The following is a 12782-nucleotide window of genomic DNA, read 5'->3' on the forward strand; positions in this document are numbered from 1 at the left end:
AAGCGATTGTAATATCTGGCAGGCCGCCCTATAACCAGTGGGGCCAGCCTGCACTGATGATAAAACACATTGTAAATGAGTGCAGACAGCACAGGGGATTCCACTGTTAATTGATTAATAAAGTCCACTGCCACCTGAAACTGCCCACCATGGATTTTCTCAATAACATTTAAAGAACATTAGTAGATTTAACTTTCCATTTGCCAAGATGATTATGTGCAGATGATTATGATGACATCATTTTCCAAACTGGAAAGCATCATTATTAAGGAATCATGAATGTCTGTGGTAAATCCTATGGCAATCTGCCATGATTTTGATAGATTTTGATATTTCTTGTGTACAAATGATAATTTTTATCTCATGCTGGACCAAAGAAAATCATTGGGATTGGTCCTCTGGGGATTAGATTATCCTCCATTAATTTAATCTAAACTTGGTCATTTGTATTTATGATACCTTGCCAGAGCGTTGATGTGACAGCGGTGCCACAAAAAAGGTCAGGAGGTGACTACTGGTTTGTCCAGTAGTTGTTGTAGACCTGGATCAAGATCTGGATCAAAGCTTTGGACAGACAGACCAACTGAATGACATCACCATCCCTGCAGGCCCAGCCACTATTCAGGGCAAAAAGAAAACTTCTATTGCTTTGATTATGCTCACGTTTCAATTCTGTTAGTCTGCTGGTGCAAGGATGCTGTTTAACTGAGAATGAAAATGGACGACAGGGAAAAAGTAAGGCCCCATTTACAATGGCATTTATTATTCAAACTCCATTCTTGTGTGTTAAAGTTAAAGTAAAAAATAACTCTACATAACTGCTACATCAGCTATAGTAAACAACAACTATAGTCCACAACACAGTCACTCATTACTCATTATACTCAAAAGTGTGTGACATCATGTGGTACATCTAATCCTACAGTTATTTTGTAAGAGGATGCATTTCCAGATAACAACTGGTGTCCTTCCTGCCTGGGCCACTGCTGGTGGTGTGTAAAATATACTGCTTAACAATTATTTTATTACAACAAAATAATAACAGTAAGTAACGTCTCGACAAACACATCAGTGCATCTTATTTTGGTCATCCACACAGGTGAATTCAGTATAATATAAAACATGTAATGGAAAATGTTTATTTCTTGAGATGCCCCTATGGATCTTGTTTTGGTGGGGGAACCAATAGGGAGGTAAAGATCAGGATAAATAAACATGACGTGCAATTAGTGGTGTTCCTATTCAGACATTTGAATGGACTTACGCAGGATAGTCAAGTGCTCTGAGGTGTAGAGATAGTAAACTTCAGCAAACTTCTGCTTCAAAACTCTCTCACAAGTGAATTAAATTGAATTATACTCAAAAATAAATTTTGGGGTCCCTGATAACCAATACAAAAGAAATAGATTTGAGGACACTGATTGGCAAAATTTTGAAATTTTAGATTTTAGAAAAAATCTTTCTATAAATAATTCCTTCACACCTCCTATTCCAAAGTTCCTCTCCACCTAAGTGCCGCTACAAACCTCCCCAATTCTTTCTAAAAAGTGTTACGGGTGTATGCGAACAGGTAAAGGACCCAAACACAGACAGAGGAGGCAGAACAATGACTTGAATGGTTTATTAAGCAATCAAAGGAAGCAAAACTAAAAGACACTTGAAGGAAGGAGACTATTTCAAAATAACACAGGAAATAACAGAACACAAACCCAAAACCATTTCTCCAATTGGTTCCCCAATTATTTTTTGTCACTAGCCCTTGGCCAGTTCATTTTAAGTCTGCTGACTTCTCTGCCCTCCAGATGAAAGGTTTTAATTGCTAATGCTTGTTCATTTAAGGGTTTTGGTGAACTGATTTTGCATGTCTGCACTCATTCTATCATGCACCTCATCTTTCCTTGATTTATTTTAAATACATTTTTCTACTCTGTTACACTTACTATTACTGATTTACTCTCTATCATCGATATTGATACAGATATAGTGATGCAACCTATACAAGACTACATGTACAAATTTAGTAGATGATACATTTACAGTGATGGCACGCCTACTAACCTCTTTTTGCTTTAAAAACATTAACAATAGAAATGTTTAAAATTATTGCTCATGTGGTCTAAAACACCAACACATTTTGATATGACATTGACATTCAATTTAAAAAGATGATGGATGCAATGTGTTATCCGATGTTCTGCTAGTCCCTGAATGCTCCACTCTATTTGGTGACACTTTTTTTGACCTGGCGTTGTCAAGGCTAATTACTGTATTCAACTTTGAAACTTAGGTGACAATTTGGTCCAAGTGAGATTCATTAATACAATATAATATTAACTGAGTGGGAATATCTCTGCCAAGGTGACCCACAACTGCAGCCCACCACAATAAATGGCTGCAGGAAATGCTGGTAGCTGCTGGATTGCTAGATTTAATAGAAGAGCCCACACTGGTTTGGGGGATTGGGAGCTGCAGTCATGTCAGTGATGGTTAAATACTGTTGCTGTTGCTGCAGTGTGTATTGAAAAACACTTCTATAAAAATATAAAGCACTAAAGATGTCACAAGTATGAAAAAACAGATGATCTCTTTATGGTTATTCATGCTTACTTTATTCTGGTCAGATCTGGTTTGCCTCTCTCTGCTGTTCCTCTATCTTCTAAAGTGCTCTTATGGTAATGCCAAAGTCTGTTGCTATATAATTTATCTTTGAGACATTTTCCACCACATCTCTCGCACACTCAAGGGACACCAGTTTTATCAGACAAAATCACAAATATAAGCCTAACGTCCTTGACATGCCCCAGATGCACTATTTGCTCATATGAAATTCAAGTGCATACACGGTACACTCTGTATACGCTCGTCTCCCAACAGAAAGTAATAAACTGAAGGGTGAAATACAAACTGTCTGCTGAACAGGAGCAAGGGGGCATTCAACCAACAAAAAGCTGAACTCCCAACATTATATATCAAGCCTCTCAACCCCTAGATATCCTTTGGCATAAAGAACCACAGAAAAGTTTGTCGTTGGTCAGTCATACGTTTTACTGCAATATCAGACGACTTTCCTTTTTTGAATGTGCAAAATTATATTTCAATGGTTAATCCTGTTTAAAGTTATACTCCGTAAGGTTTTCAAACTATTTTGATACTATTTATGATTGGCGTTTTTCCAGCAATAGCCATTTAATGTATCTTATTATCTATATAGTAGTGGTCATTGTTAGTGGCAGAACCCGCCATTCGGGGTTCAAAATGCACTACATGCATGAGGGATTCATAGCAAATGATACAAGCTTGTAATCCAGCATTGTTTGTTATATTTCAACTTCACTGTTCACTCTCTTTGAACCATATCAGAGCTGCATTAATTTACTGCTAATGATAACCATACATTTCCTGCTGCTGCTAGTTCACATTAAAAGCATACAACTGATGGAATACGGGGTGGCTTTTATTTTGAAGAAGTTACAAAATACGCAATGTATTTGTCACCGAGGTTAGCACAGCGATTGCTGTTACCCCCAGTAACCATAGTTCAATCAACCAGGACTAAAATCTTGAGGATTATAACTAACTCTTGATCAAACATTTTCAGTATGAGTCCAGTGTAAACAAATGTCTGCATTAGATGGCAGTTGTGAGGCTTCCTGAACATTCTATGAAGTGAAGTTAAAGATACTGTAAAAGAAACTAGAAAATTCCAAGGGTGAATTTGGTAGGGACAGTAGGGACATGTCCCTACCAATATCCAGCGACTACTGAATTGTCCCTAGCAATAATTTTGATCAAAACATTTAAATATAACCACTGTTGTCCGTCAAAGTCTAGTCAATCTATTTGGTACACAAACGGTTAACAGCTCTTGTTCTCAGTGCGTCCAATGCTTTTTTAAGTTTTGAAATATTACATCCTCCCCCCCCTCATATGCATCACAGTGGTTTGGTCAACTGCCTACCAATAGCCACAGGTCTCCAAAATATTTTATATGAATAGGCCTACCACTGAATCTTTTGTGGCAAACATAGCTATCCCTGCCCCCATACACGTGTACCAGACGCACACACAGTTTTCATTACAGTCTCTGTGAATGTCTCGCTAAATTTAGCAACTTTCTTCTAATAAGCGACTAGCGACAAATCTATTCAGAACATCAGCGGGAAAGTGAGAAATATACACAAATCTATTACATTGTAATTTGTTCCCCTGCATGCTGCTCAGAGTAATCTCCCATCAGTGGCTCTTCTGGCAGCAGCACAGCGTCTCTCGCTCTCCTCTGCACATGTGCACACAGGCCCCAGGAGTGTATTGAAGTTATTATTGGATTTTATTAGTCCTGCTGGTGTAGCTAGTAGCTGCAACTCAATTTGCGGATTTCTTTTTACAGATCTGCTGTGACAAATGTCACATGGCCCAGAGGCTGACAGATAGCAATCAACAAATGTGCAAAACCCGTTTCACATGTAAAAATGGATCCACAAATGTGTGAAATTAAAATATGTTTTTACAGTGTAAGTTGCAAATCGCTCTGTATTTTTGTGGCTATTACTTTACACAACAAATTAAAAAATACGTTTATGCATAGTGAAATATTTGTGGGTCATGGTGCACATTTGTGGATTGTCTTCTGTGGATTACAACTAATAAAGTCCAATAAAAACTTCCATAGGAGTGAGTGAGTTACTATGGTTACAGGGACACTCTGTCTCTGTTGCTCTAAAACTATGTGACAACACAGGAGAAAAGTGGAGGTGGTTCGGTCACATGACTAGTGAACCGAGTCATAAACGACCCCCCCCCGTAGCTCCAGCATTGATGAGACTAACTGACTGTAGAGACCCATTTACTGTAGAAGTGTACTGCATGTGACTGAAATGACAGTCTCCATTCACAAATCATCTGTCATTAGAGTGCCTCTGTGTGCTGTAGTTAGTTTGACAAGCTTGCGGCACACTTAAGCCCAATCATGAGGCTTTAATTGGAGCCATGGGATTCAGTAAGCAGGCCAAGTAAGCAGTATCAGGTCAACATTGCTGTGAAGTCAAGAAGGACTATCTGCAAATAGATCCCACACTCTCCTCTGACAAGAGGCTCTTTCATATCTTCTGTGTTAATCATTGTATTTATAATAACAAAACAAAAGACAAAACAATTGCCCTCTATCAAAACGAACAACAACCATAGGCAGTTTCTATCAACACTAGCACAACAATTCACATTAAAGCTAGTGTAGGTAACGTTTGAGAAACTAGCAAGAGACAGTTACATCTTGACAATATAAAACCGAAAAAATCCCACCCCCTCCCTTCAGGCCTCCCTCCAAAGTCACTCCCCCAAAACACATTTTCATGTGCAATAAGTGCACGGGCAGAGTGAGCGCAGGTAGGTGGTTAGACAGGCATATAGGACTTCAGAAGCCACAGTTACCAGATTGTTTTTTTCCTGAGCATTTGATTTATTGATTGCTGTCAGGATGTAAAGAGAAATTCAACAAATACAACAAAAAATGCTTCTGAAATACATTACCTACCCTAGCTTTAAGATAATATTCAAATTTCTGTCTTCTCCATTTCTGCAATTTTTAACAACCAAATCAGCTTGTTTAACACAAGAATAGGTCTGGCATTTTAAGACAGAGGAAATGTTAGAAACAATATCCATTTAAAATGTAAAAGGAAAAATAAGTGAGTCAGCTTTCTTTGTGTGTGTGTCACAGTGATTTATGTTGGTTGCACTGTCTCTGTAATCATCCACAAGCATGGGCCAAGCTCAGTTATAGAATTTAATTACTCAGACAGCAGCTGATGGGGATTAACTGAGGAAAAGTGACATAAATTGAAGGTTATTAAGCCTGGCCATGGTAATTGTCCCATCTGGTATTATAGAAGTCCATGAGTAAATCCAAGCCTAAGGAGGGAAATTAAACTCCAATTAAACTTAGGGGAAATATGACTTCCTCCTTCCCCTGATAAAGTGGATGACGGATGGATGGGTGGCTGATCAATACATGGCAAACAGGTGATTTGGTGGATGGATGTAAATGGGGTAAATGGGGACATCTACAATATTCCAGAAATTCGAATAATGTGTTATACTTCTCTGTAACAGGAGCAGGCTGAGAGATGAAACTGAGGGTGAAACAGTAAAAATGGAACAGCACAAAAGATAATTCATCACCCACTAAGAAAAGATTATGTTTTTTCCTCTCAAGATTAAATGAACTTGGGCTGAGAATGAAACTTCATCACAGCATGTTAAAGCAGTTCTGCATTTTTGCTCATACTCATAAATTTGTAGCACTTACATATAATATACTTAATACTTGCATTGCACAGAAACTCTTGCTGAAGGGATTGTTCAATAAACCTTGGTTGCTTAAAATATCGTACATTTGAAGACAAAAAAAAAAAAAAAAAAAAAGGTATGGTTGTGTGTATTACTATTAATCAGAATCAGAAATACTTTGATCCCTGAGGGGATACTCTTTTGTTACAGCTGCTCACTATCACGTCAATGCACACTTGAGAATAGAAGAAATAGAAGTACTAAGCAAATCAAAATATAATACAGGTAAGATAAATTAACTAAGTGGATATAAAGTATAAAATAAGTATAAGTACCAAAGTGGATTTAGAGGTTGATAAGTATGTACAGTATAATACAATGTAATAATATCAGTAATACGTAATAGTGCAATAATGAGTATTGTCAAGTGTAGCTTATTAAGATGATTATGAGACAGTGGATATTGCACAGCAGTAATAGAAGTATGAATAAATTAAACTGAAAACAGCATATTGCACAGGAGTATTAAGAGAATATTGCACAAATATTTCAAGTATTACAGTGATGTTAATGATCCAATGTCCAGTTTAGTGACCTAGGGTCATACAGACTAACACTCGGAGGGAGGAGTTAAAGAGTTTGATGGCCACAGGCAGGAATGACTTCCTGTGGCGCTCTGTGGTGGGGACATTTTTTGTTTTGGGGGGGATGAGTCTTTCGCTGAAGGTACTCCTTTGTTTGACCAGCACGTCATGGAGTGGGTGGGAGACATTGTCCAAGATGGCATGTAGTTTGGCCAGCATCCTCCTCTCTGACACCACCAACAGAGAGTCCAGCTCCACCCCCACAATGTCACTGGCCTTACGGATCAGTTTGTTGAGCCTGTTAGCGTCCGCTACCATCAACCTGCTGCCCCAGCATGCAACAGCATATAGGATAGCACTGACCACCACAGACTCATAAAAAATCTTCAGCATTGTCCAGCAGATGTTGAAGATATTGTCCATATGTAATCCAAGGTACTTGTAGTCCTCTACAATGTCCACACTGACCCCCTGGATGGAAACTGGGGTCACTGGTGCCTTGGCCCTTCGTAGGTTTACAACCAGCTCCTTAGACTTTGTTGCATTGAGCTGCAGATGGTTCTGCTCACACCATGAGACAAAGTTCCCCACCACAGCCCTGTACTCATCACCACTGCTGATACATCCCACTACAGCAGAGTCATCAGAAAACTTCTGAAGGTGGCAACACTCTGTGTGGTAGCTGAAGTCTGTGGTGTAGATAGTGAAGAGGAAGGGAGAGAGGACAGTCCCCTGAGGGGCCCCAGTTTTGCTGACCATGCTGTCTGACACACAGTGCTGCAGATGCACATGCTGTGGTCTGCCAGTCAGGTAGTCAACAATCCAGGACAAGAGGGGGGCATTCACCTGCATCGCTGCCAGCTTCTCCCCCAGCAGGGCTGGCCGGATGGTGTTGAAAGCACTGGAGAAGTAAAAAAACATGATCCTCACTGTGCTTGCCGGCTTGTCCAGGTAGGTGTAGCTGCAGTTCAGCAGGAAGATGATGGCGTCCTCAACATCCAGCTGGGGCTGGTAGGCAAACTGAAGGGGGTCCAGGAAGGGTCTGACCATGGGCCGCAGTTGTTCCAGCACCAGTCTCTCCATGGTCTTCATTATGTGGGAAGTCAGTGCCACCGGTCTGTAGTCCTTGGAGCCACTGGGACGCGGTGTCTTCGGCACAGGAACGAGGGAAGATGTCTTCCACACAACAGGGACCCTTTGAAGACTCAGGTTAAAGACATGTTGAAGGACTCCACATAGCTTGGGGGCACAGGCTTTTAGCACCCCGGGGCAAACGTCATCAGGGCCTGCAGCCTTGTTTGAGTGGAGTTTCATCAGGTGTCCTTTCACCTGGTCAGCAGTCAGGCACACAGCAGAGGTCACATGCGGGGGAGGGGGGGAGTCGTCAGTTTGGAGAGGGACGTTAGGCTGAGAGTCGGTTGAGGGTGAAGTAGGACTCTCCCAGGAAGATGGAGGAGGGGGGAGTAGTGGACTCGGAGGAGACAAATGTCAGTAATGCTCCATTGTAAGACTCTGACCTGTTGATAATTTCTGAACAACTGCAGCTTGTGCTGGTTTATACAGAGCAGCACAACAGACTGACTAAAATACACACATGAAGGCACATTGTAGTGGGGCTCAAGCACTTTGACCAAATGCTTAAATCCTGTATTCTCCACAACAGAGTATGGTTGTATATCTGCAGTGATAAATAGCATTTAGTTATTGCTTGGGCACAGTCCAAATCAAGAGTGAGAGGCTGCCTGAACACTGTGGGGAGAAGGACTTGTCTTCCAGTCTGTTTTTGTCTCATTCTGCTAATCGACACATTTGGGTGAAGCCGTCGTAAATGACGTGTTTGAAGTGTTTCCACAGACATACCCAACTTCAGTTAACGAATGTTGGCATACAGTTTAACACTAATCGTTGTCTATTTTTAATGTAACTAACCGGGAAACCGTAATGCTGCCATAGAGTGGATCTAAATGTCACTGGAGGATCCTCCAGCTCTGGGCCCTCTTCGTCAAATGTGGCATAACTAATTCCGGCTATCAAGCTAAAATAATCCTCTTTATTCTCATCCAACTAATTTGGTTCTTTGTGTGCACTTATTTTGAAATAAAGGCAAAATGAATAGAGAGCTGAAACCATGAACAGCATTCATATGATTGATGATGGTTAAGTGCTGATCATGTGATTGCAGTTACATGAGGTTGGTGTGTTGGGAACCCTTCCAGCATGCACTGGAGCAATAAATTTAGTCGTAAGTCTCATTTTATGTGTTCCTTCATTTTGTTTTACATTTTGCTGAACAGTGTTTCCACACTTAGATCACTGTTAAACATTAGATTTTATTGGGGAATGTGGTCAGACAACAAGTGATGTTGGTGCATGATTTTTGAGGTTCTCCCCTATGGACGTGCAGAGACTTTTAAGTGATAATCGCAAGCCTCATAAGCCTGCTATGAAAATGAAACTTTACTAAAATCTCTCTAAAAAGCAGCTTTAATTGCATTAAGAACTCTAAGCAAAGTGAGTTCTGCAGTTAATCATTTAATACGTTATAGTGTTCAAATGACAAATTGTAATTTCAAATCAAATGCCATATCTTCTGGCTCCATTGGTCTTTTAACAGAATATTTTAGTTGAGTTTATGTCTTTTTTTCTCACAGTTTTTCAAACTACATTTGGATTGGTTCTATTTTAATGTACACACTTTTATTTGGTTGTATATCATGATCATGTATAGGTGACTCTTCACTGTGAAAATTAAATTGTGATAATTACATCAACAGATTATAATGATTTCTCATTAACCTCCATGTTATCTTTTAAAATCATTATTACATCAATAATACATCTCAGAAAGTGAGCCATATGTATTGGAAATGAATTCATGTATGGGGTTCACCCTGCAACGTCTTGGTCATGATCCAGCTAACTGTCAATAAGTCTGCACATTTGACAACAAAGAAAGAACAAAGACAAACAAAGAGCAGAAATTAACCAATTTAAGGCAAAAACATTTCACAAAAATCTGATTGCCTACCTAAGCGACAAGGGATTCACAACAATGCATGCATGTAATCCAGCACAATCGTATCTTATTGATTACAGCCTCATTGTTCACTTTTTTCTTAGTGAACTTTTTTATTACACCGTGAGAGCTGTATTAAGTTACTAATTCTGTCGTATGGCGAGGTGCTATATGCAGGTATGTGGACCCAAAAGCAGATGACGAGGAAGCGGAAGTAGCTGGATGACTACCGTGTTTATTGTTGGGTGGAATGTAGGCAAGAACAGGCAGAGGTGAGCAGACAGGTAATGAGCAGACAAAATCCAAAATCCAAAAATCACCGGAGAACAAAGAATCCAAGATAACACAATCACAGTGCTTGGCAAGGACCAACACCATGTGTACCACAATGATCCGACACAGAACAAAGAAAAGACCCAGACTAAATACCCAAGGGGAGGTGAGACAACGAGACACAGGTGCAAACAATCAAGGGAGGACCAACAATCAAAACTGGAGGGAAAACACAGACAGGAAGTAAAAACACAAGACACACAAGGGAAGGAGACTACTACAAAATAAAACAGGAAGTGTCAACACCAAAACTACCACAAATTCACAAAGCATTCAACTAGTGAAACACAGTGGCTTTTGTTGTGAAGTAGCCATTGGAAAAGCAATGTGTTTGTCACCACAGTCAGCGCTGACCGCGATCATTCATAAAACTGCTCTTACAAAGTTACGTGCTGTTACCATGGTAACCACTGGATTCACCAAATCAACCAGGACTGAAATCTTAAGGATTGTAACTTATGCAAACATATAAGCAGTGTTGCAAGATCAGCTTTTCATCTTTAAAATAATAAGGAGTTTCTTATCAAAACCAGGCCTGTGGAGACTAAATGTACAAGTCAAAGTTTAACACTGTCAGTGGAATATTTATATTACACCCAGAAAAGCAGGACCAAATGTGAAGTCTGACACTAAAACATTGTTCTGGGGCTTTATCTGCTGATTGCACCAGTTTTCTGCCATCAAACTAGAGGCAGCTCAGTTTCCACTTGTGCATGAAATGTGCTTTATAATTAAAAGGTTGTCCTGCCTTTTCTTAATTGCCTTGCCTTGCCTGTAGTGCTGCCACACCTCCAGAGAAATAAGCCTGCACACCAGATGGTGGTCCCTCACCGCCATAGGGCATCAAATGCTCCTACAAACATGTAAGAAAGATGCTGTTTAAACCCCTTGCTGGGTTTGCAAAGTGCACAAACAACAGGTCACTTTGACAGTGGGGTTTCTGTCTCTTCTCTCCTTATAAAGGTGCAATGTTCTCACTGGACACAAGTTTTAAGCCTTCGCTGCTCTGCAGAAAGAAGGAAGTGGGATGAAAGACAGAGAGCTGAAAGGCCAAACAGCTATCATCCCTGGAAACCTCAGGGTGCAATAAAACAACAGCACCAGCTTTTGCAAGGTATATACAGGAAGGATGAACAGAAAATGCATTTCACATGCTCATCCAATATGACAGCAAGCAGTAGAGTAGTAATTTAATCTCGATTTCCTGCAGTGAAAAACAGGGCATCATAGAGTGCCGAACTTGATGGAATAGTCCAGCAGAGGTATGCCACATTATCAGCCCAAACTGTTATGTTATGATAGCCTATGAGGTAGACTGAATAAGCACAAAAATTTACCCATAGGGTTGAATGAAGCAATCATTTCCTGTAGGAATGTAAGAATATCTGCAGGGCACTGTACTTAAATTAAATTAGGTCTTTTACCCAACACCAATCATCTAATGCTTTTAACATACTGTAAGGGCACAAACTGAACTAATTTATTCAATTCTCGCTCTCATACATGGTCCAAATTGCATGGCAATTGCAAGAACCTGTGTTCCATTTATGGGAGACAGGTTCCAAAAATGTTGTCTGTGTCCCTGTGCTGAGTTTGAGCTGCCCCTACAGTAAACCGGGGGCTATCTAAATCAAGGAAAACTGCTCTCCTTTCATTCTCTCCAACATCATGTAATGAGATGTGATGAAAAAGAAAAACACATAGGGAAGGACATTTGGATGGAAAGATACTCATGGCAACCCTTGTGTGACAGACAAGGCTAAACTTTTTCATGTTTATTATGAAAAAGTCCCTCCCCACAGGAGTCACCCATGTCCCGGTGGCAGGGATGAAAGCTGCACTCAGACTGACTTGATTTTAAGTTCACAATGCTCCACAACAAAATCAGTGAAGCTGGCGGGTGTGCATGCTTCCCTACCTATTTGTGTCAGAAACCACTGACACATTGTCATTGTCAGATATGCAAATCAGTACATAGTGGCTCTGCATGAAGTGTCAAGGCTAGAAACACTGTACATAGTTGCAAATAATTTATGTGGGACTTGCTCTGCATGGCTGCCCACATATTGTTCACTCTGCTGGAGCTCTGCTGGAACCACCAACAGGATAGTACAGGCCTGGGAGGAAGGGTGGATATTTGAGCCCACCACCAAATAAATGGGCTACTGCAGGTATGTCATTTTCCACTCAGTCTCCTGAGTTGGCCTAGATGTTACTACAGTATGCAAGTACTCTACACAAGCAATTACCTTTCAGTGGGAAATGTTGCCCAGGATGCATTTATATTTTATGTAATTTGCCCAACAGAGACTATGTTCAGCAATAATTGACACAAGGTGTTAAGGGAGTCCTGCTATAGGTATCTCCTTGGGTTTTGATTTATAGTTCAGGACATTATTTTTATGAACATATTTTACTTGATCAGGACATATTGTGCTTAAATTACATTACCCAGGTGATAACAAGGCACAGTGGTAAGGATTGTCTCATTACTGAATATGAGACTATTCTGTGAAATTGCTGTATTTATGTTCTTTCATTCGCTGTGACAGATGTGATCGCAG

This window comes from Siniperca chuatsi, linkage group LG13, assembly GCF_020085105.1.
Source record: "Siniperca chuatsi isolate FFG_IHB_CAS linkage group LG13, ASM2008510v1, whole genome shotgun sequence".
In the NCBI taxonomy this organism is placed as follows: Eukaryota; Metazoa; Chordata; class Actinopteri; order Centrarchiformes; family Sinipercidae; genus Siniperca; species Siniperca chuatsi.